This window comes from Prionailurus viverrinus, chromosome B3, assembly GCF_022837055.1.
Source record: "Prionailurus viverrinus isolate Anna chromosome B3, UM_Priviv_1.0, whole genome shotgun sequence".
NCBI lineage: Eukaryota > Metazoa > Chordata > Mammalia > Carnivora > Felidae > Prionailurus > Prionailurus viverrinus.
In genome coordinates, this window is record NC_062566.1 from 81,654,418 (window position 1) to 81,677,428 (window position 23,011).

The following is a 23,011-nucleotide window of genomic DNA, read 5'->3' on the forward strand; positions in this document are numbered from 1 at the left end:
TCAAGAGTCAGATGCTCAACCAACTGAGCTATGCAGGCGCTCAGTTTTTCTAATTTTATTATTTAAAAAAAATTTTTTAAATGTTTATTTTTGAAGGAGAGAGAGACAGAGTATGAGTGGGGGAGGGGCAGAGAGAGAGAGACAGAGACAGAGACAGAGAGACAGAATCTAAAGCAGGCTCCAGGCTCTGAGCTGTCAGCACAGAGCCCGACGTGGGGCTCGAACTCACAAACCGCAAGATCATGACCTGAACTGAAGTTGGATGCTCAACCGACTGAGCCACCCAGGCGCCCCATCAATTTTTCTAATTTTAAGAGCAATACATGTTCATTCTACATATTGAAAAGTCCCAGAAATATCTAAGAAAAAAATACCCCCAAAACCCAGCTTCTGAGAGAATCCTGTTAAGATTTATATTTAAATCAAAACAAACAAAAATTGAGCACATACTACTGAAAAATCAGTGAAATTGCACTGTTTGTTGATGGCCAACATGGTTACAAAGCATGGATGGGTGAATGAAAGGTATGGGTTCTGGTAAGTCAGTACCCTGTATCAGCAGTAGGAAAATGGCCTTAAGGGCCTACATTGGCCCCTTAAAAATGCATCACCAGCATGGATAAAGGAAAAGCCACTGTATCCTCTATAAATCCCAAAGTGATCAGATAGCTCCTGTTTCTGCCTGTTAGTTTACTTCATATAGGCCCAGAATGGCACACTCCATGCCCCAACCTCCACTTTCTTTTGACTAGAGGTTGGGGATTATAGGAAAAATGCCTACTTTACAGGACTGTGTAAGGAAATAGGGGATCATATTTCTAGGTACGCTGTGGAAACTGCAAAGTATTAATTATTTATTAACTATTGTTAGCAGTAATTGAGGTGCCATGGAAAACATTAAAAATGATTAAGAGTCTACCTTCAAGGAGTTTTTATCAAATACTTCGAGGTACAATACATAAACAAAAAAACGTTAATTAAAATTTGAAAATAGGTTCAACTTTACAATGCAATATACCAGGTAATCATCAAGTTACCTGTAAACATCTGAGAAGGAATGATACCATAGCCTATAGGTTTTGGTTTATTTGTTTCTAAACAAACATATCAGAACTAACCAACATGAGTGAGTGTGATCCTTTTCAAAGCTGTCACCTTCACTGCCTATAAACATGAAAAAGGTATTGCCAAGGTTTAAAAACTTTTTTGGATTCTACGGGATTCCCTTGTTGTATATAACTTTTAAACACCTAATGTTGTAATTTTGAAGACAGATTCAATTTCTGGAAAGAACTGAGTATCAGATAGAACCAAGAATAGTGAATACAGAGACTGATACCTAAAGAAATGTCACCACATATTAATGAAATCATTTTATAAAAGACAAATTATTTCTGAAGAGAATTCCAAGAGTGGGTATCCAAAAAATCTTTTGATTAAGGCAGTGCCTTGAAATAAGCTACTATTCAATATTCAACACTGTGAATAAATTCTGATTTATTCTCCAGTTTAAAAAGTCCTGGTTACTTTATATTCAACTCTGTAATTTCATAGGACTTCAGAGGAGGGAGATACGAGAAAGCTTTGCAGTCTAATTTGGACTTGATTTGTTAGCAGATGAAGAGTGAATTTTAGAGAAGTTGAGTGATATGTAAAAAATTATGGTAGGTCACAGAGAACTTTTAGGGCAGTGAAAGTATTCCTTATGATACTATAACGATAGATACATGTCATTATACATTTGTTATAAATCATAGAATGTACATCACCAAGAGTGAACCCTAATATAAACTATGGACTTTAGGTGACAATGATGAATCAATGTAGGTTCATCCATTCTAACAAAAGTACTGCTCTGGTGGGGGATGTTGATAATAGGAGGTGTTGTGTGTGTGTATAGGAGCAGAAGGTATATGGGAATCCTCTGTATCTTTTCCTCATTTACACTCTAAAAAATAAAGTCTATTAAAAAATGATGGTGGGGAATCACAAGGCATTGATGGGAGGAAAGAATAATTAGAAATCATTCCAGGCAAAGGATAAAAAAGAGTATAAATTAGAGAAGAAGGCAAAGCTCTGGGAAATGAAAGGATTTCAACACAAGGCTATCCAATAAAACTTTCTGCAATTACGGAAACATTTTATAATCCGTGCTATCCCACATGGCAGCCACTAGCCTCATGTGTGGCTACTGAGCATACAAAATGTGGCTATTATGACTGAAGAAATGATATTTTGTTTTTGTTTCCTTTTAATTAATTTAAATGTAAATAGCCATATGTGTATAGCAGTTACCATTCTAGATAATGCAGGATGGAGCATGGAGTGAGGGTGCTGTGAAATAGGAATGGAGAGTTACATAGGATATAGCCAGACACTGGAGGATCTTCAGCTAAGTTAGGGAACATTAAATTTATCTCAGGGAACATGAGAAGCCAATGAAAAGATTTAAGAGGGGGAGTAACTCACATAATCTATTTGCTTTTTGGCATCAGGCTACAACAGAAAGGATGGATTAGGGTTGGGATGATGGTTGAGGCAAGGGTGCCAGGGAAGAGGCTATTGGATCATCCAGACAACAGATGTAATATCCAAAAGGGTAGAAATAAAGGCACGGCACTTGAGGGACACTTGGGAAGTGGAGAAAAGGATGGATTGGATGTTAGGAATAAGGGAGGTGGAGGGAGAGATATATGAGGATGATGGACGATGGAACCATTCACTGAAGAACAGCTCTGAGGAGAATGACAAGTTCAGTTAGGGACATGTTGAAGATGAGGGGCCTGCTAGGCATCCAAGTGGGATGATACACATTTGTGAGCCATGCACATGTGGATGGCCATGGAAACAATGGGAGGGGATAACACTCTTCAGGGTGAGTCTGAAAGTAAGAAGAGGGACTAGGACAAAACCCCAAAGAATACCAACACCCTGACATGATTCTTCTGTTTTTAAATCAGTCTTCTATTCATCCCTGCCTATTGTAGCAAGCCATATTAATCTGCACTTGTCTTTTAAATAAAAAAAACCCAAGCTCACAGTCTCAGTGCTCCATGGCACCCCACAGTATTTGGCAATTTCTCACCACCAAACCTCCCATTTTTAGGAGGCACTGGCATATGAACAGTGTTATTCTAAATTTGGGTTTTTTCATTCAGGACACAATTTCAGAGAAAACAGAGTGAACTCTACTGCAAAAAAGAAAAATTACTGGTGACAGAAACTATATGAGTTAAGCATGTTTTAAAAGAAGTTAATAAGAACACAGTCATCAAAAAAACTCCACAAGGTTTCTCTCTCCTGTAAACAGATTAGCAAACAAATGTCCAGTGCCCTTACTACATTTGGCAAGCCATCAAATAAGCTACTAACAATCACATCACAAAACAAGAAAATATACTGATTTTTTGAAGTGGAAGCATAACACAAACTCTCCTAGCTAAATACAGTGATACCATTCCAGCGAATTCAAGTTTGCTTTATCAAGTTTTTACTATGCAAATCATAGCCTTAATGGAGGGTGCCATTGCTCCTATACAGAACTTGTGATCACGCATGGTAAAGGTATATAAGTACCACTCTTAACTATTCAGGTGTATCAGACTATCAAATGCTCTTATTTGAGGAAGCGTAGCTAGTAGATTAACTGAGATACTACTTACTTCACTTTAAATATTCATAAAAGCTAGCAGGCAATCCAAGTGTAAGTCTAGGGACCTTAGGGTCATTCTTATTTCAAGAACCCGACAGGCACTTCTCCATAAATAGATTATGATAGACCCCAAGTTGGGACATTCTTTAATTTAACAGCCTCTTATTAAGCATTTACTAAGTATCAAAATAGAGAGAGCTTTCACCATCCTGCTGAGCAGTTTGGACCTTACAGGTATGAAATAAGAAGTCTCAAAGTGTTGGAAGATGAGAGATGGTGGGGTAGTGACAAAATCTCATCTTTGTTTTCAGAAAGAGAACATTGGCAGCAGAACTACAATGCAGAGAGACCAAATTCATGAGCCCAGTTAGAAGATTTACATTAATAGGGATGAAAAAAGATTAGTCCATGAAATTGGGAAGTGGTGACGGGGGTGGAGAGAAAGGGATTAAAGATACTTAGACGTTGATTGGGAATTGAGAAATAATTCGGAGATTATCGCCTGGGGTGATTGAGTAGATGTTTTTGATCCCAGGGGGTATATCTCTAAAAATATTAATTATTTCTTAGCCTCTATTTGTGGTACTTTCCTAAGAAGTACCTTGGAGGTGTTAAAAACTCATTAGTGGCTTATTTTGGAATTATAGTCATTTCTTTATTGAACAGACCTGTCAAGTAGTTAATGATCTGTAAAACTCTTAACTGAACCGGGAAGAGCTCTTTAATTCCTTAAATCAAAGATCCTTTTATTGTATTTTGTAAATTCTGATTTGCTTCTCTAAATGAATTGTATGTATCTTTCAGTGTGTGTTTTCTAGCCCCTGAACTGTGAGGAAAATTTTATTAGTTTTCAATATGATCAAAGGGAAACCAAACCCAAACTGTTAGCTTTCTAAAAATCAACATACTAGAGATTTTAAAAGCTCTTGTGAAACTAAATCAGCAGTTGTTGTGAAGCTGTACTCTATTCCTAAAATGATATTTCTTTTTTTACTTTTATTGCTGCTTCTACTAATAATAATTCTACTATTACTCTTACTACAACTATTACTATCAACACCACTATTAAAACTAGCTTACTTTAAGTGCTTTTATATATCAAAGCTGTTGCACATATTTTGTGTATTAATTCATTCATTAACTCATTGCTGACAAAAGTATTCACAGCAGCACTCTGAAGAGAATACCAAATTTTCCCCACTTTATTAATGAGAAGATTGAGGTCCAGGGAAGAGAAATAACTTCCCAAGCCCCCGCAACTATTAAGAGGCAGAGTTGGGATCCAACCCTGTTGTGCCCTATTGCTTTGGTGGTCACCAATCAACTATACCTCCCAGCATTCTGGTCCTGGTGGAATGCCCTTTCGCATTGACTCCAAGCTCACCCCATGACTGATTTTGGACACTGAGACATTAGCATGTGTTATGTAAGCAGAGGCTTAATAAGCCACTTTCACACTGGTATTTTCTCAGCTGGCACACTTATTTTGGAGATCCAGCTGCCATGTGCTGAATAGTCTAAGCCACATGGAGAGGCCACATGAAGGAGAACAGAGACTCTCCAGTCTCGCCCAAGAGCCTATGCCAACAGCCAGCCACGTGAAGGAGTCATCTCTGCCACTGCAGCCACCATTTGATTGTAACTGCATGAAAGACTCCAATCAAGGCCAGCAGAACTACCCATGTGTGTCCAAGCAACCTGCAGAATTGTGAGACATGATAAAAATGGCTGTTTTAACAAAACCCAATTAGTCTGTGCTCTTAACCACTTTGCTATCCTGAGCTACAGTTACCTTCCTAAAAAATCATTACAGATACCTAGCTAGCTAGCTAGGTCTATATCTCTATGTATCTCACTGAGTATTTCTTTACTGTGTGCTTATTATAGCTACTTACTATCTTAAATCCATATTTATAAAATGTGTCTTCTCTGTGTGGTATACTACATGACTTATTATCTATCTTAAATCAAAATACTTCCTGGGAATTAAAAACTGATAAACTACCTATCCATTGCCAAGAAAGTTCAGTTTTACCACAAGAACCAATTTGTAGAAAGGATTAGACCTATTTCACTAACTCTGTTAAGAATTTATAACAACAATGTTTACTCATTCAATCATTCAACAAATAGTTAAAATTTATTGCACAAATATTATGTACCAGTAACCATGCTAAGCAACTTGCATACATTTGCTCCTCACAACCCTAAGGTTGTACGAGGGATGGGAATGTACTAGAAACCATGCTGGAGGTCATGGCTAGTAAGCGTCAGAGCCTGACCAGGCTCAAGTTCATCTAACTTGAGTCCAAGATCTTGCCCCACATTCTGCTGCACTTGGTGCCTCTCTATAGGCAGCAGCCACTAATAAAATCCTAGTTGATTATGGCAGTTAAGGCCTTAGAATCTGACTGAAAGCATTACTGAATATACAGTCTCATTAAAAATGAGTCTCACTCAAAACTCCCATTTCTAGAAATTGAATTCAATGAATACATTGAATTGACGTAGTCTAAAATTGAAGATAAATCTATAGATTATTTTAAAATTAATATACAAACACAAATTAATGTTTAATGCATAAACTTTTTTGTGGGTAAACGCTTGCCTACATGTTAATTTGCAAAGATTTTAAGCCTCTGCTTGGCTAAAGGTAATCCTTCTTAGGCAGGAGTCCTCCTTGGACTATCCTCGTTAAGTTAGGTGCACATCTTAGCTCTCTTGTAATGTATCACAGTGAATTCTAATGTTCTATTCACTAATCTACCTCCTAATTCTCTTCCACCCACACTGGATTGTGTGGACTTTCAGAACAAGACTTATTTATTAAAAATTGATTTTATCATATAGCATCTTTGGTGAAAGAATAAATCCCTGGGTAGAAGGAGGCCTCAAGGCAACATTTCTCCCTTCTCTCCCCAGCAGCCACCCGCTGGGTTGCCTTTCCACCTGCCACTGGCTGAGAAAATCTGTTCATTCTATTAAGAGATAATATTAATAATGTAACTTTAAGTAATAATGTAATTTTAAGTAATGGTGAAACTTTAAGTTTTTGTTATTTTAAGTCATTCCTTTCCTTCCAATTTCAAAAAACTTTTGACCTATACAATATGGGTTTAAGGACCAGAAAATGATACATAAAAAAAAAGAGAGAGAGAAATTCCTAACACAAAAACTACTATATAAGCTTCTATATTGTTTACATAGTTAAAATCCAAAACGTATTTTGGGAAGAATAAACACCTTAAAGTAGAGGCAGAACTAGTGATGTCTGAACTGACTTAGGAAGGATAAGGACGAGTTGTTTGAGTAGATGTTTATAATCCTTTTCATTATTAGTGGTAGAAAAATAGGGGGTAAAAAGTCTGAGTGAAGTGATTCCTTAGTCTATTGTAAATCGTATGTTGTCAAAAGAACTTTTTATAGATCATTTAATTGTAATCAGAGTAAATCAATCACAGCAAATGCTAAGTATTAATTTTCTTAGGTACTAAGTTAAGTATGAATGAATGGAAAGCACCACGTGGGTATGTCTTTGATAGACATGGAAATTCAGAATCAGATAGGTCAGAACATTCTGAATTATCACAGTAAAGCTTGAGGGATATTCTAAGAAGGACAGACACACTCCAAGAAATATTAGGTTTTTACAATATATGATTATGCAGAATATTGCTAGGTCATGTAATAAAAAGTCACAGTAATATGGGACAGTTGTAGTTAGGTAAGGGTTTCCCTTAATAAGCAACTCTTCTAAGCAACTCTTCTAAGGCAGATCTTCCACCTGAAAGCTAAATGCTAAATACACTGACATTGGCAGAAGGTGAACAAGAATAAATGAACATAAACTTTCTGCAAATCAGAAAGACTTTAAGGAAATTTCCAGCTTAGAATAAATACGTGTTTAATTTGCTTCCAGATTCCCTTATACTTGACTGGTTTTAATCACCATGACGAAAATTAATAAATGATTTGTCAGTGTTTGGGAGACAGTATAGTCTCCATCTGGTATATCTGAGGCCTGTGAAAACATTTTCCAGTACTACCCAGTGACAGAAAACATTGGTAAGGTAAGCTCTTACAGCTGAAATGCAGCAGTTGATTGCCAATGGAAGCTACAGAAAAGGATGATTAATATAAACAGGCTTTTGCCTGTGTTTCACAGCAACATTACATAAAGCAGGGCTATTTCAAGAGACTTTTATATTTTAATTTCCAAGAGTCCATAGGGTAAGGGGTTTTTTTCTTCATCTTGTTTGATCTTTGATATTTAAGACCAACTTCTGTGTTTTGTTTATTTTTTCTTTGCATTGGAAAAAGAACATAAAGTGAGTGACAACACATAATCAGGGCTAATTGGTATTTTTCAGAGAAAAAAAAAGAAAACACCTTTTATGATGAGCCAAATGCAAACATTTTACAAATAGGGTATCTTGCACCAAATAATCATGTCAGGAAAAAAAATGGTTATGTTGCATGCATGGAAGTATTTGTTAGTTTCAAATTTAATCACAGCAAGTGGTTTTAATTTATATTTCCCTAAAATTTGGCTATTACACAAAGCAAGCACTTTAAAGGACTGATTGTCTTCTCCCTGAAGGAAAGAAACTGAAAGTTGATTTCAAACTGAAAGGGATAATAGAGACAAAACATTTTAAATAAAAATAAATAAAGGGGGTAGGTAAACCATCCAGTGGCCAGCTTGTTTAATATAAGATTATTTAGTTTCTCTTTTTAAAAAAAACTATTTTTTCACTCTAAAAATGATCAGAATGATGCAAGCTAACTATTCTTCCTTAATATACTATCAAATATGTAGGGGTCTCCTTGCTGCACTGTTGGTAAGGGCTGTGTTGCCGAAACAGGTGATGACAGCAGTACTATTTTGTGTTATTTTAGCCGTCACTAGCCTTCCTAGTATTTTTCACCACTCCCACTTGCTGGCAGTATATCATGGCACAGTTTCAACAGAATTCTACTATGAGCTGTGAGCTAACTGGGAAATGTCAACATGTAAAGCCATGTCTAGAATTAACCTGTCTTTAACAAGGGCAAACTCCCACACTCTCTCTTCTCTCTCAAAACTTAATTACAGCAGGAGTACAGCAAAAAGAGGTGGAGAAGATTGGATGAGGAGATGCTAGAGACAATTCTATTACCAAAGATAAGATAATCACACAAAATCCACCATGAGCATTTTGCTATGGAGCTAGAAACTAATATTGTTCATCTTGTCAGAAAACAAACTCTTTTAATTAAGAACCACATGGCCATCAGAGTAAGACTCTCTATCCCTCCAAAGTGAAAGGATCATGCCCTTCAGCTTATTGTAATGCATGCCACGTCCCCTCTTCTCTGGAACATCTGACTTTAATTGAACAGCTATTGAGATTCCTGCTGTGACACCCTAGAAGTATCATCACACTTTTTAGGCATCAGCCTTGGCTGTGATCTGCCCCATGTCCTTTTTAATGACAAGAGGTCAACATTCTATCTCAAACCAAGTTACACACTATATGATGGCTTCTCTTAGCACTGTTGACCTTCTCACTGCTTGTTGACCTTGAAAAATGACTGGTAACCACCAGACAAATCAGCAAAACTCCTGAAGGTCATGGCCCCTGTGTAACCTAATCAGCATCTCTAAATAATTTGTCAGAATCAAGTTGAGAGTCATACGCTCAAAGGACATTACTGCCTACATTACTTCTTCTCGGGTAAGAAGTGGGTCCATAAGGATATCTGTGGAAAGACTATAGAAATAAAAAATAAATGTTAAAAAACTTTGGTAAGATTTGAGAAAACAAAGAAATAAAAGGTGGCTTTTAGATTTAAAAAAATTGATTATAGCATTTCCTAGATTCTCAGCAATATGAGAAAATTTCACCAACTAAAAAACAGAGATTTAAGACTCTGGACTATTGTCAATACAAGTGGCCTCTGACAATGCTACTAGCATCCTGGGGATCATAAAATGACATGAAAAAGAGCTCAGATGTTGTCTCATGAGATCACTTCTCATTCAAGCTGTTTATCCTTTATCTTCTCATAAATTAATGTATTATAAACCCCACCATCAGGGAAAATAAATATAAGTATTTCCATTCTTTCTCACACATATATAGTTCAAAGCTACTCATAGTGTTCTAGCACAAAACAAACAACACACAATGTATTTCCAACATAGTTTTCATTGAGGTTTAATTTAAATTCACTATTTAACAACTGTGGATAATATGAATATGTTGGTGGGTTCCACTAAAACACGTAAAGAGATGCTGTTTGATTGTAGGCCATAATGGCATAAATTGTGAATTTTGTTTAAATGACATAAACTCAGTTCAATTAATTTTGAAAATGTGGGCACACACTCTGACAAAATTAAGGTAATTAGCTTATAACTACTACCTAAGAACTGTTGAGTTCCAGACCTATTATCTAGATTTGATCTCTCTATGGCTCAGAGCCAGCTTTTAAACGATCTCCTGGACAGTTCCACCCGAATGTCTCTTGAGCACCTAAATCTCAATCTGACCAGAACAGAATCTCTCATCTCTCTTCCCAGCCCCACCACCAACCTCCTCCTCCTTTGGCTCCCCCCATCCATCCTACACACAATAATGCAAATCAGAAGCTTCATCTTCAACCTAGAAGCCCTCTATATCATGGGATTTCTCACACCTTGATTTCTCTTAAATCTCTTCCTTTCTCTGTTTCTACTGTCTTTATCAAATGTCAGGCCTTCCTTATTTCTGAGTGGACTTGAACAATATCCTCCACTATGGCTCTTTCTGCTTCAAGCTTCTCTTCACTCTTCTTGCATATCTGATATTGATGTTCCACTGCCTCATTGCCCACTACTCATAAGAAAAGATTCACCTAAACCTCATCTTTTTGTCCAGAACTTCATCTCCAATATTCAACTCTTTCCTTGGTGTATCTCCTGTTTTCTGACCCTAGAAAAGTAACTGCATATCTTGTTTGACCCTGGCCTTCTGGACACCAAGGGTCAGAATGCCCCACATTCCTATCTGCCTTTTGAATGCCACTTGGGCAACTCTAAACAGAGAGAAGCCTCTTTTCCACAATTTGTTATTTATATCCTGTTTCTTACAATAATTGTGTACATATGTATTCCTTTTCCCACCAAAATGTAAGCTCCTCAAAAAACAGAATCCATGTACTATTCACATTTTGGTCCTTAGCATATCACAATGCATAGTGCACAGAAGGCAATTTAGTAATGTTGAATATAGTAAATAAAGAAATGTAGCAATAAAGCACTGAAAGATGCTTCAGTTCTTGGATTCAGAGCTATATAAATAAGACATAAACTATAGAGGTAAACTAATGGCATTATGGTTTGACTAGTTCCTAGTCAAACATTAGTGAAATATTATTTATAAAGAAAATAATTAAGTTCCTGGAAAAAATAATGCTAATTATATAAAAGTCAAGAGGTACCTTGTATTGTACCATTAGTAGAAAAGATTAAAAATATTTACAGACAAAGGTGAAGTTTTGGAAAATGAAGATTTCATTTTAGTAACAACCTGACTAAAAGCAAATTAAATGTTCTCATCTGAAAAACTGAAACTGGCATCATAATCTTATTGCTTTTTGACATTTCATGATTATAAGTGTTTTCAGGGTCTGAGATGTGTGATTTAGCATCACTTGTGTGTATGAACAATCTGCATTGTTCAAGGCACTAGACTTTGGGGAAGAGACAAAGGCTCCTTATGTGACTGTGATGCAGAAGTACACTCTCTAAAAAGGAATATAAAATGCAAAGCCCCGTAAGTTCCTTAGCTTAGGCCAGCTTCCTTAGTGTATAAGATTTACTATAAAGATTGAGCTAAAAAAGTTGCAAAAAATCTTAACATCAGTATAGCAGATGTTAGACATACTTTGAGCTCCAGATGTCCACAAACAGCCTTGCTACACTTAGTCAGACCCATGGGTCACCCACCCTAGAATCACATGTCTTTACAGAGATCAAGGGATGATTGTGGGATGCCATGGTTTTCCTCCAAAATGCCAAGCTCAACATGATAAGCAACTATTTCTCAAACATCCCCAGTTTCCTAAATAACTTACTGAAAAGCTATCATCCTCAAGTTGATTTAAATCCTTCCTGAAAAACAAAATTTACTACAGACTCCCGATCTGGACCTAGGGAATTGGCTGGACTTGAATCAGAATTGTTTTCAGAATTGCAGGATGAGAAAGCCCAACACAGAGGAGTTTAAAGAGAGGATTTCACCAAGGGCAGGGAAATATTGTCCACAATAATTGTGTAAATCTAGAGCCATTTTTAGAAATCACCTTCAATTTAATATAAATAAATTTCATACTTTCTTATTGTAGACGATCAGAAACCAACACAACTGTAAAAGTAGAAAAAAAATGCAGAAGCTATAACTTTGTCACACATCTTTATTACCTTTAAAATAACTAATGAAAAACATTCACACACACATACAAAAAAACCCCACCAAATGGTGGGGAAGAAAAATAAGCTGTAAAGGGAAAAGCCAAAAGATCCTTTTAAGTGTAAGACACATAAATTTTTCTTTCTCTCTCTCTTTTTTAACTACCCTCCTCTGTGAAAAAGGTTTTATGTGATCAGTCAGAACTTCTAGATAGTAACTAAACAGAGAAAAAAAGACAGTAAAAAGAGGTAGAGTCCAACCATAGACACCAAAACAGAGTTCATGGTCTTCCTATCGCTCCTAGAAATAATTATCTCAAGAAGAAAAGAAGATACATGATCAGTTTTATAACCTCAGATGCCAGTCTTCTCTAAATCTTAAACCAAAACTATTTACCAAATCCACTTTGCCATTAGGTATAATATCTTACTTTAAAGTGCTTTGGAGTGAGATTTAAACAGCTATTTCCATGTTAAAAATTAGTGAATTTCTTATTAGGTTATATCTTCATTAGATTTCTTTATCCATGCTTAAACATAATATATTTATTGAGCCATCTTTTTTAGTAAAAACTCCTAATCCAGTTTTAGAAGTACTGAATGAATTCTAAGTATATTTTAACTTTTGTATGAATACTTGCTAAGAGATATATCAAACTGACATTGAAATAATATATTACTCTGGGGTCAGGATTTCATAATGGCATTTCCTAAGTCCCAGCAATTCCTGTATCTACTGAAATTCTAAAATTCCTCCTTGGTATTCCTAGCGTGGAATGGGAGAAATAAATTAAATATAAATATAAATTTATACACACAATACACACACATACATACGTGTGTGTGGTGTGTGTGAAATAAATTAAATATAAATATAAATATATACACACAATACACACACATACATACGTGTGTGGTGTGGTGTGTGTGTGTGTGTGTGTGTGTGTGTGTGTGTGTGTATGTTTATGGATATTTCAAGTCTTTGGGTATGGATACTCAAAGACTTGAAATACCAAGGACTGAATTTTGGTAATTACACAGGAGGCCAAAGAACAGATAGTATAAGTTTTGATTGAATCATATACATACACTCGATTTGCAATCAAATGTTTCCTTGCTAAAGACCACAGACCAAATTATTATATCACATATTTAAAGACAAAAGACAAAGAATAGTGATGAATGAAAGTAAAGATCTTGCCAATGAATTTCATTCTCTGTAAACAAAATTACACTACCATAAAAGCTGTTATTTTGTAAAGATGTCCTGAAGATATTTTGTTTTGTCAGTTCTGCAAACTTTTCCGATTGCTAATTTCAGCTCTGGAAATCAGTCAAATAAACACAAACACACAAAATGTAGTGGAAGAAGCAAGTTTAGAAGTTTTGCTGTCTTGAGAAGTAAACCAGTTAATATTTCTTCCAGAGACTGTTAATTTTAAGAACTTCATCTTTCTAGTTACGTTAAAAGCTTTTTTTAATCGTTATTTATTTTTGAGAGACAGACAGCATGAGCATGGGAGGAACAGAGAGAGAGGGAGAATCTGAACTAGGCTCCAGGCTCTGAGTGTGTCACAGAGCCTGACACGTGGCTTGAACTCACGAAGTGCGAGTCCACGACCTGAGTCGCAGTCGGATGCTTAAGTGACCACCCAGGTGCCCCTAGTTCTAGTTACCTTTATGGTAGGGCAAATGTTCTCTAGACAATATATCTATCCTACTACAGAGATACATCCATGAAAAAAACTATTGATTCAGGTAAAATAATTCCTGGTATCAATTACAGTTTAATATCCATGGAAAATTTAGAATTATAAAGCAGGCTCCATTTGAAATTTTATGTTCACACACAGGTGGCAGGAATGTGATATAATTTTTTAAAATATGGGAGGAGGGGTGGTGATCCAGGATGGTGGCACAGAAGATCCTGAACTCACCTCTTCCCACAGACACTGAATCTCCAGTGACATATGAAATAGTTCCCACTGAAGAAGATGTGAAAACTAGGTGCACAGCTCTTTCATTACAAATAGTAAAGAGCCACACTGACATGGATATGAGAAGCAGAGATGTGGTCTTGCCAAAAATCTCACCCTTGATACAGCGATACACAATTGGGAGAGATCTCACAAATACAGAGCTTCTCCCTGAGGAATGAGGGGTTCATGACCCACATCAGGTACTCCAGCACTTGAAATCTGCAACAGAAAGATGAGCCTCCAAAACATCTGACTTTGAAAACCAATGGGGCTCATGTACAGGGGACCCAAAGGAAATGGAGGGTCCCAAATAGAATGGAGATACTCTCTTAAAGGGTTTGTATGCAGACTCATGCACCCAAGGGGCCAGCACAAAAGCATCAGTTTGAAAAGTGCTTAGACTATAGGAAAAGATTCATTTGCTATATTATAGTGACTTCTGGAGGGCAGGGGACTGTTGGAACTCTCTCTGGGGAACAGAGGTGCTGGTAGGTGCCATTTTTGCCTTCTCCCTCTCCCTTGACAGCATGGGTGGGCATGCCCTGGCCCTGTGCCTTCCAGCCACTGTGTGAAAGCAGGCAGGCATGCCCTGACCTTGCATTCTCCTCATGAAAGCCAGTGGGAGATAGACAAAATGAAAAGATGTAAAGTGTAGTACCAAAAACAAATTGTAGCAGGGTGTGGTTAAAATGTAGAGTTTTAGAATGTGTTCAAACTTAAGTTGCTATCAACTTAAAATAGACTGTTATATATATAGGCCATTATATGTGATTCTAGTGGTAACCACAAAGCAAAAACTTCCAGTGGATATACAAAAGATAGTAAGAAAGGAATCGATGCATAACACTAAAGAAAGTCATCAAATCATAGGAAAAAGAGCAAGATAATAAGAAAGCAACAGAGAGGAAGCATAAAACAGCCAGAAAACAATTAACAAAATGGCAATAAGTACATACCTATCAATAATTACTTTAAATATAAACTAACTTGTCCAATCAAAAGACAGAGTGTCTGAATGGATAAAACAAAACAAAACAAAACAAAAACAAGACTCATCTATATGCTGCTTATAAGACACTCACCTTAGATGTAAAGATGCACATAGGCTGAAATTGTAGAGACGGAAACAGATATTACATGTAAACAGAAACCAAAACAAAGCTTGTGTATCTATACTTATATCAGAAAAAAGAGACTTTAAAACAAAGACTCTAAGTAAAAGACAAACACATTACATAATGATAAAGGGGTCAATCCAACAAGATATAACATTTGTAAATATATATGCACCCAACATACAAGCATCTACATATATAAAGCAAATATTACATGGTCAGCATTACCCTGATACCAAAACCAGACAAAGACATCATATACACACACACAAAATCACAGACTATGTCCCTGATGAACATAGATCCAAAACTCCTCAAGCAAATATTAGCAAACTGAATTCAACTATACGTTAAAAGGACCATACACTGTAATCAAGTGGAACTTATTCCAGGGATACAGGATGATTCAACATCTGCCAATCAACCGACATGATACATCACATTAACAAAATGAAGGATACAAGTCATATGATCATCTCAATAGATGCAGAAAAAAGTATTTGACAAAATTCAACATCCATTTATGATAAAAACTCTCAACAAAGTAGGCATAGAGGAACATGCCTCAACATAATAAAGGCCATATATGACAAGCCCACAGCTAACATCATATGCCACAGTGAAAAGCTGGAAGCTTTTCTTCTGAGATCAGGAAAAAGACAAAGATGCCCACTCACCATTTTCATTCAACATAGTATTGGAAATCCCACCCAGAGAAACTTGGAAAGAAAAAAATAAAAGGCATCCTAATTAGAAAGGGAGAAGTAAAACTGTCACTATTTCCAGATGACATAATTATATAGAGAGAAAACCTTTAACACTCTACCAAAAAACTGTTAGAACTAATAAACAAATTCAGTAAAGTTGCAGGTTACATAATTTTTATACATCTTATACACTAATAATGAACTATCGGAAAGGGAAATTGAGAAAATAATCCCATTTACAATTATATATAAATAATGAAATACTTAGGAACAAATTTAACCAAGTAGGTAAAAGATCAGTACACTGAAAACTATAAGAAAATAATTTAAGAAACTGGACACGCAGATAAATGGAAATATATCCCATGCTCATGGATTGAAAGAATTAATATTGTTAAAATATCCATACTACCCAATGTAATCCACGGATTCAATGCAATCCCTATCAGAATCCCAAAGGCATTTTTCACAGAAATAGAACAAACAATCCTAAAATTTGTATGGAACCACAAAAGACCCAGAATTGTTAAAGCAATCTTTAGAAACAAGAACAAAGTTGGAGGCATTACACATCCTGATTTCAAATATGTTACATAGTTATAATAATTACAACAGTATGATATTGGCATAAGGACAGACATAATGACCAATGAAACAGAATGTAGAGCCCAAAAGTAAATCCACACATACATGGTCAATTAATTTATAGTAAAGGACACTAGAATATACAATAGGGAAAGGACAGTCTCTTTAATAAATAGTGTTGGGAAATCTGGACAGTCATATGCAAAAGAATGAAACAAGGCTACTGTCTTACACCATTAACAAAAATTAACTCAGAATGGATTAAAAACTTGAATGTTAAGACCTGAAACCATAAAACCTACTAGAAGAAAATACAGATGATAAGCTCCTTGACTTTGGTCACGAAAATGGTTTCTGACTCCAAAAGCAAAGGTGACAAAAGGAAAAATAAGTAAGTAGGACTATGTCAAACTAAAAAGCTTCTGCACAGCAAAAGAGACTATCAACAAAATGAAAAATCAACCTACAAATAGGAAAAAAAATTGTAGATCATACATCTGACAAGGGGCTAATGTCCAAAATATATGAAGAACTCATACAATTTAGTTGCAAAAAAAATCATTCTGATTTTTAAAAAGGGGGGAGGGCAAAGAATCCGAATAGACAATTTTCCCAAAGAAGACATCCAGATGGCCAACAGGCATATGGAATGATGCTCAACGTCACTCACTAATTATTAGAAAAATGCAAATCAAAATGACAATGAGATATCACTATGGCTTTTAACACAAAGATAAGAAATAACAAGTGTTGGGGCACCTGGGTGGCTCAATTGGTAGAGTATGCAACTCTTGATCTTGAGGTTGTAGGTTTGAGCCCCATGTTGGGTGTAGAAGATCACTTAAAAATAAACCTTAAAAAAAGAGAGAAATAATGAGTGTTGGCAGGGGTGTGGAGAAAAGGGGGCATTCTATGCACTGTTGGTGGGAATATAAAACAGTGCATCCAGTATGGAAAACACTATGACAGTTACTAAAAAAATTAAAAATACAATTACATATGATCCAGTAATTCTTTCGGGTGTTTATCAAAGAAAATAAAAACACTAATTCAAAAAGACATATGCACTCTTATGTTCATTGCAGTATTATTTATTTACAAAATTTTTTAATGTTTATTTATTTTGAGAGAGAGAGAGAGAGAGCATGAGCAGGGGAGGAGCAGAGAAAGAGGGAGACAAAGAATCCAAAGCAGGCTCCAGGCTCCAAGTTGTCAGTACAGAGCCTGATGGAGGGCTTGAACTCACGAACTGTGAGACCATGACCTGTCAGATGCTAAGTGACTGAGCCACCCAGGTGCCCCACAGCATTATTTATAATAGCCAAGATAAGGAAACAACCTAAGTATTCTTTAGTGGATGAATGGATAAAGAATATATACAAAGTATATACTAAATATTTATTATACTATACTATATATACACTATATGCTATATGTAATTACTAGAGTAATTATATATAGTAATATATATTTTAATATATATATACTATATAGTATATATAGTAATTATAGTAATCTAAATATAATAATATAGTCAATATAGCAATGTATCATGTATATAGTAATATATATTACTGTATATTATTATATCCATATATAAATTATATATTATAGTAATTATATATGATAATATATATAATGGGATACTACTTAAAAAAAGAAATGAAATATTTCCATCTGTGACAACATGGATGGAACTTGAGGGTATTACACTAAGTCAATTAAGTCAGAGGACAACAAATACCTTACTTATATGTGCAATATAAAAAAAACAAAACAAATAAAACAAAATAGATACAGAGAACAGAATGGTGATTGCCAAGGAGAAGGGGGATTGTGAGGTGGGTAAAATGGGTGATAGGGATCAAGAGGTACAAACTTCCAATCATAAAATAAATAGGTGATAAGGATATAATGTACAACATGGTGATTGTAGTCAGTAATACTGTATTGCATATTTGAAAGCTACCAGAAGAGTAAATCTTAAAAGTTCTCATCACAACAAAAACATTTTTTGTAACTTTGTTTGGTGATGGATGAACTGGCCTTATTGTGGTGATCATTACAGTGCATAAAATACTGAATGACTATGTTATACAACTGAAACTAATACAATGTTATCCATCAATTATAACTCAATAAAAATTTTAAATATAAATTCAAATCATTTTAACTATGTTTATATTTACATCATTCTGAAATTATTGGCAAGTTAAATATTCCTTATCATCAGGATAGCTACCCTAACAGAATCTCTAAACAAACTCATATAAATATTATTAGAGAAATTCCATATGTTGAGAAGGTACCAAGTGTTTTTTAAAAAAATCAACTACAACAACAACAACAAAAACAAAAAAACACCAAAACCTGGGCCATTCTCATGCAGTCATTTTCCATCATACTTCCTTTAAGTGTCTCTGGGACAAATGCCACTTTTAATTCTTTTAGTCCATTCTTGCACTTCGGGTTTCATAGATAATTACAGTAGATAAAGTTACAAAAATAGAAAAGGAGGAGCACTAGCAACTCTATAGATCTAAGGGAAATGTTATGACACTTAATCCAAAAGAAATTTAAAATTAACCAAAGTTAATTCACTCATCATTTCTTTTTTGTTCAATAAATATTGGTCACATATTACCCATGTACTAGGAAAACAACTTTTACTGATAATTATTAATTCATGACTTACAATCAGTCATATGGGAAAATGAATATGTTTGCTTTCAACTGTTCCATAAAACAACTTATGGATTTTTAGGTCTAATGAATTCTTAAAAATTGAGTCCTCCTTTAAGTTGTTTAGCAATGTCTTCTTCTAAGACACAAGCTAGAAACTGTGGCCCAATGAACTTTGCCTCACACTGAGAGTAAACTGACCTTGTTTCTATATGAAGTTCAGCCAGTCATATTCTGGATTATACTCAACGAAGAAAATAGTAGAACAAAATTTTTTCATTTAAGTGTACTTCCATTTGTTCATTCTGAGAACATATACTGAGCATTATCTACATGTAAGGAACATACGGGGTCCTACAGATACAAAAGCAAATACAGTCCTTTACCTTCAATTAAATTATAATAGAAAAAAATAGGGGCGCCCGGGTGGCTCAGTCGGTTGGGCGTCCGACTTCAGCTCAGGTTACGATCTCGCCGTCCGTGAGTTCAAGCCCCGCGACGGGCTCTGGGCTGATGGCTCAGAGCCTGGAGCCTGCTTCCGATTCTGTGTCTCCCTCTCTCTCTGCCCCTCCCCCGTTCATGCTCTGTCTCTCTCTGTCTCAAAAATAAATAAAAAACATTAAAAAAAATTTAAAAAAAATAATAGAAAAAAATTTTATGTTTATAGAAATTGACAAGCTAATTCTTGCCATGAAAATGCAAAGTTTACATGGAAATGCAAAAGCCAAGCATAGCTAAGGCAATTGCAATAAGGAACGTAGAGGACTTACACTATTACATATCAAGATGTATCGTATAGCTATAGTAATAAAGACAATGTGATATTGGCGTAAAAATAATGAACTAGACTCAATGTAACAGAATTCAAAGATCCACAAATAAATTCATGCATATAAGATCACATTACTTATAACTAATGTGTCACTGAAGAACAGTAGGAAAAGGAAAGTCTTTTCGATAAGTGGTATGGGGACAATTGGATACCCCCCCTCCCCGACACACAAAATGAATCTTGACTAATACTACACTATATACAAAAATCAAGTCCAGATGGATTGTATATCTAAACATCAAAAGTAAGATAATAAAACTTAAAAAAAAAACCTTAGAAGACAATCTTCAGAAATTTGGGGTAGACAAAGACAGGTGACAGAAAGTGCTACATAAAGGAAAAAATGATAAATTAGGCTGCATTAAGTTTTTACAAAATTTTATGAAAACAACAATTAAGAGAGTGAAAGGGAAAGCCAAAGAGTGGGAGAAGATATTTGAAATATGTATGTTGACAAATGACTCCCATTCTGAACATGTAAATGACTCTTACAAATCAATCAGGAAAAGAAAGTCAGGGGGAAATTAAGGGCAGAAGACTTAGCCATCATTTCACACAAGCAAACATATGAAAAAGTTCTCCAATTCATTGGAATTAAACCCACAAAGCAATTTCACAATTTATCTATCCTAATAGCTAAAATGAAAACACACATAAATTACCAAGTGTCACTGAGGATGTTCCATTCTAAGACTACACCCAATAGAAAGAGGTATACATAATTACTGAAAGATATGTGTAAGAATGTTCAGAAGTGTAATATCCTCAAACCAGACTTAGAAGTAGAATGAATAAATGTATTTATACTGTAATACTATACTGCAATGAAAATGAGCTATAGCCACATAACACAAAATGGATGAATATAATATTGAATTAAAGAAGACAGCTTCAAAAGAGTACTTATTATATGATACCATTTCAATGATACTCAGAAGGCAAAACTAAACTAGGGTAGTAGATTTTGGGATAGTGGTTACCCTTACTAGGGAGGAAGTGATAACTTGAAGGGAACAAAAGGGGACTTTTGGGTGCTCATTATGTTCTGGATATTGGATTAGATAGGTGTGCTCACGCATACATTTTGTTAGGCTGAACATTTTAGATTTCAGCATTTTTCTCTGCATATAATGTATGCTATACTTTGATTAAAAGTCACTTTAAAAATTATAGTATGGGGGCACCTCGGTGGCTCAGTCAGTTAAGCATCTGACTTTGGCTCAGGTCATGATCTCGCGATTCATGAGTTTGAGCCCTGCGTCAGGCTCTCTGCTGTCAGTACAGAGCCAGCTTCAGATCCTCTGTTCCCCCCTCTCTCTGTCCCTCCCCCTGTCATTCTCATTCTCTCTCAAAATAAATAAATAAATTTTAAAAATTATAGTATGGAAACTCCATTTCTGGCCATGATTTCATCTCCCACTATAAACAACTGAACTTGCCCTCCCACCAAAAACAACTAGAAAACTGGATAAAATATGGAACAGTTGAGGGGTGCCTGGGTGGCGCAGTCGGTTAAGCGTCCGACTTCAGCCAGGTCACGATCTTGCGGTCCGTGGGTTCCAGCCCCGCGTCAGGCTCTGGGCTGATGGCTCAGAGCCTGGAGCCTGTTTCCGATTCTGTGTCTCCCTCTCTCTCTGCCCCTCCACCGTTCATGCTCTGTCTCTCTCTGTCCCAAAAATAAATAAATGTTGAAAAAAAAATTAAAAAAAAATATGGAACAGTTGCTGTCAAAAAATGGACAACCAGCAGTGCAGGATGTTTTTCCCTAAAAGAAAGGAAACAAATGAAGTTATCTTTATGATTACCCCTGCATTCCTCTTGGAAACAATTTTTAGACCCCAACCAGGAAAGAACAATCCAACCAAGGTATACTCATCTCATCAAATTGAGGAGACAAAGATTAGAGTTTAGGAAGGCCAAAGCAGCTCTAATTTGGAAGACAAAATGCCGGAGAGGAAATCAGTTATGCAGAGAAGGAGCTCCAGAAATCTTCATGGGGATCCTCTTGGTTCTTTGACAAACTGTAGGATGCACTTATGTATAATAAAATCCTACAAGACCGGGCATAGAACTATAGGGGAACTGGAGCTAACATTCTCAGAATTCACATAGGGCTGGGAGATTTATTTCATTTTATTTTGTTCTATTCTATTCTATCTTCTTTTATTTACTGTTAATTGAATTGTAACTGACATACAATGTTACATTAGTTTTAGAAGTACAACATAGTGATTCAACAACTCTATACACTATGTTATGCTTACCACAAGTGTAGCTACCATCTGTCAACATACAATACTATCATAATACCATTGCCTATATTCTCTATGCTGTACCTTTCATCCTATGACTTATTCACTCCATAACTGGAATCCTGTACTTCTCACTCCCTGTCACCCATTTTACCCAATCCCCCCTGTCCCGGTAATCACCAGTTTGTTCTCTGTATTTATGGGTCTGTTTCTGCTCTTTTGGATTGTGTGCTTATTAATCTGTTTTATTTTTTAGATTCCATATATAAGAGAATTCATATGGTATTTTCCTCTGTTTGACTTATTTCATTAGCATAATACCTTCTATGTCCAACCATGTTGTCACAAATGGCAAGATCTTATTCTTTTTATGGTTGAGTAATACTCTTCTTTATCCATTCATCTGTCGATGAACACTGAGTTGCTTCCATATATTGGTTATTGCAAATAATGCTACAATAAGCAGAGGAGTGCTTATACCTTTTTGAATTAGTGTTTTCATTTTCTTTGGGTAAATACCCAATAATTGAATTAGTGGATCATATGGCATTTCTATTTTTAATTTTTTGAGGAAGCTCCATGCTGTTTTCCACAGTGGCTGCACCAGTTTACATTCCTACCAACAGTGCATGAGAATTCCCTTTTCTCCACATTCTTGCCAACACTTGTTGTTTCTTGTCTGTTTGATTCTATCCATTCTGAAAGATGTAAGGTGATATTTCATTGTGGTTTTGATTTGCAGTTCCCTGATGATTAGTGATGCCGAACATCTT

At 35.7% G+C, this 23,011-nt stretch overlaps 1 protein-coding gene across 5 annotated transcripts in view; it reads right to left on the reverse strand.

Moving 5' to 3' along the window:
• Positions 1 to 23,011, reverse strand: part of SLC25A21 (solute carrier family 25 member 21) — a 486,715-nt gene that overhangs the window by 217,218 nt on the left and 246,486 nt on the right. The window contains exon 1 of one of the 5 annotated variants that reach the window (XM_047863357.1): positions 17,232 to 17,274. The exons of the other annotated variants lie outside the window; for them this stretch is intronic. The gene's annotated coding sequence lies outside the window, so the exon portion shown is untranslated. Of the gene's footprint in view, positions 1 to 17,231; positions 17,275 to 23,011 lie in introns of those variants that run through there. 5 annotated transcript variants of the gene reach the window in all.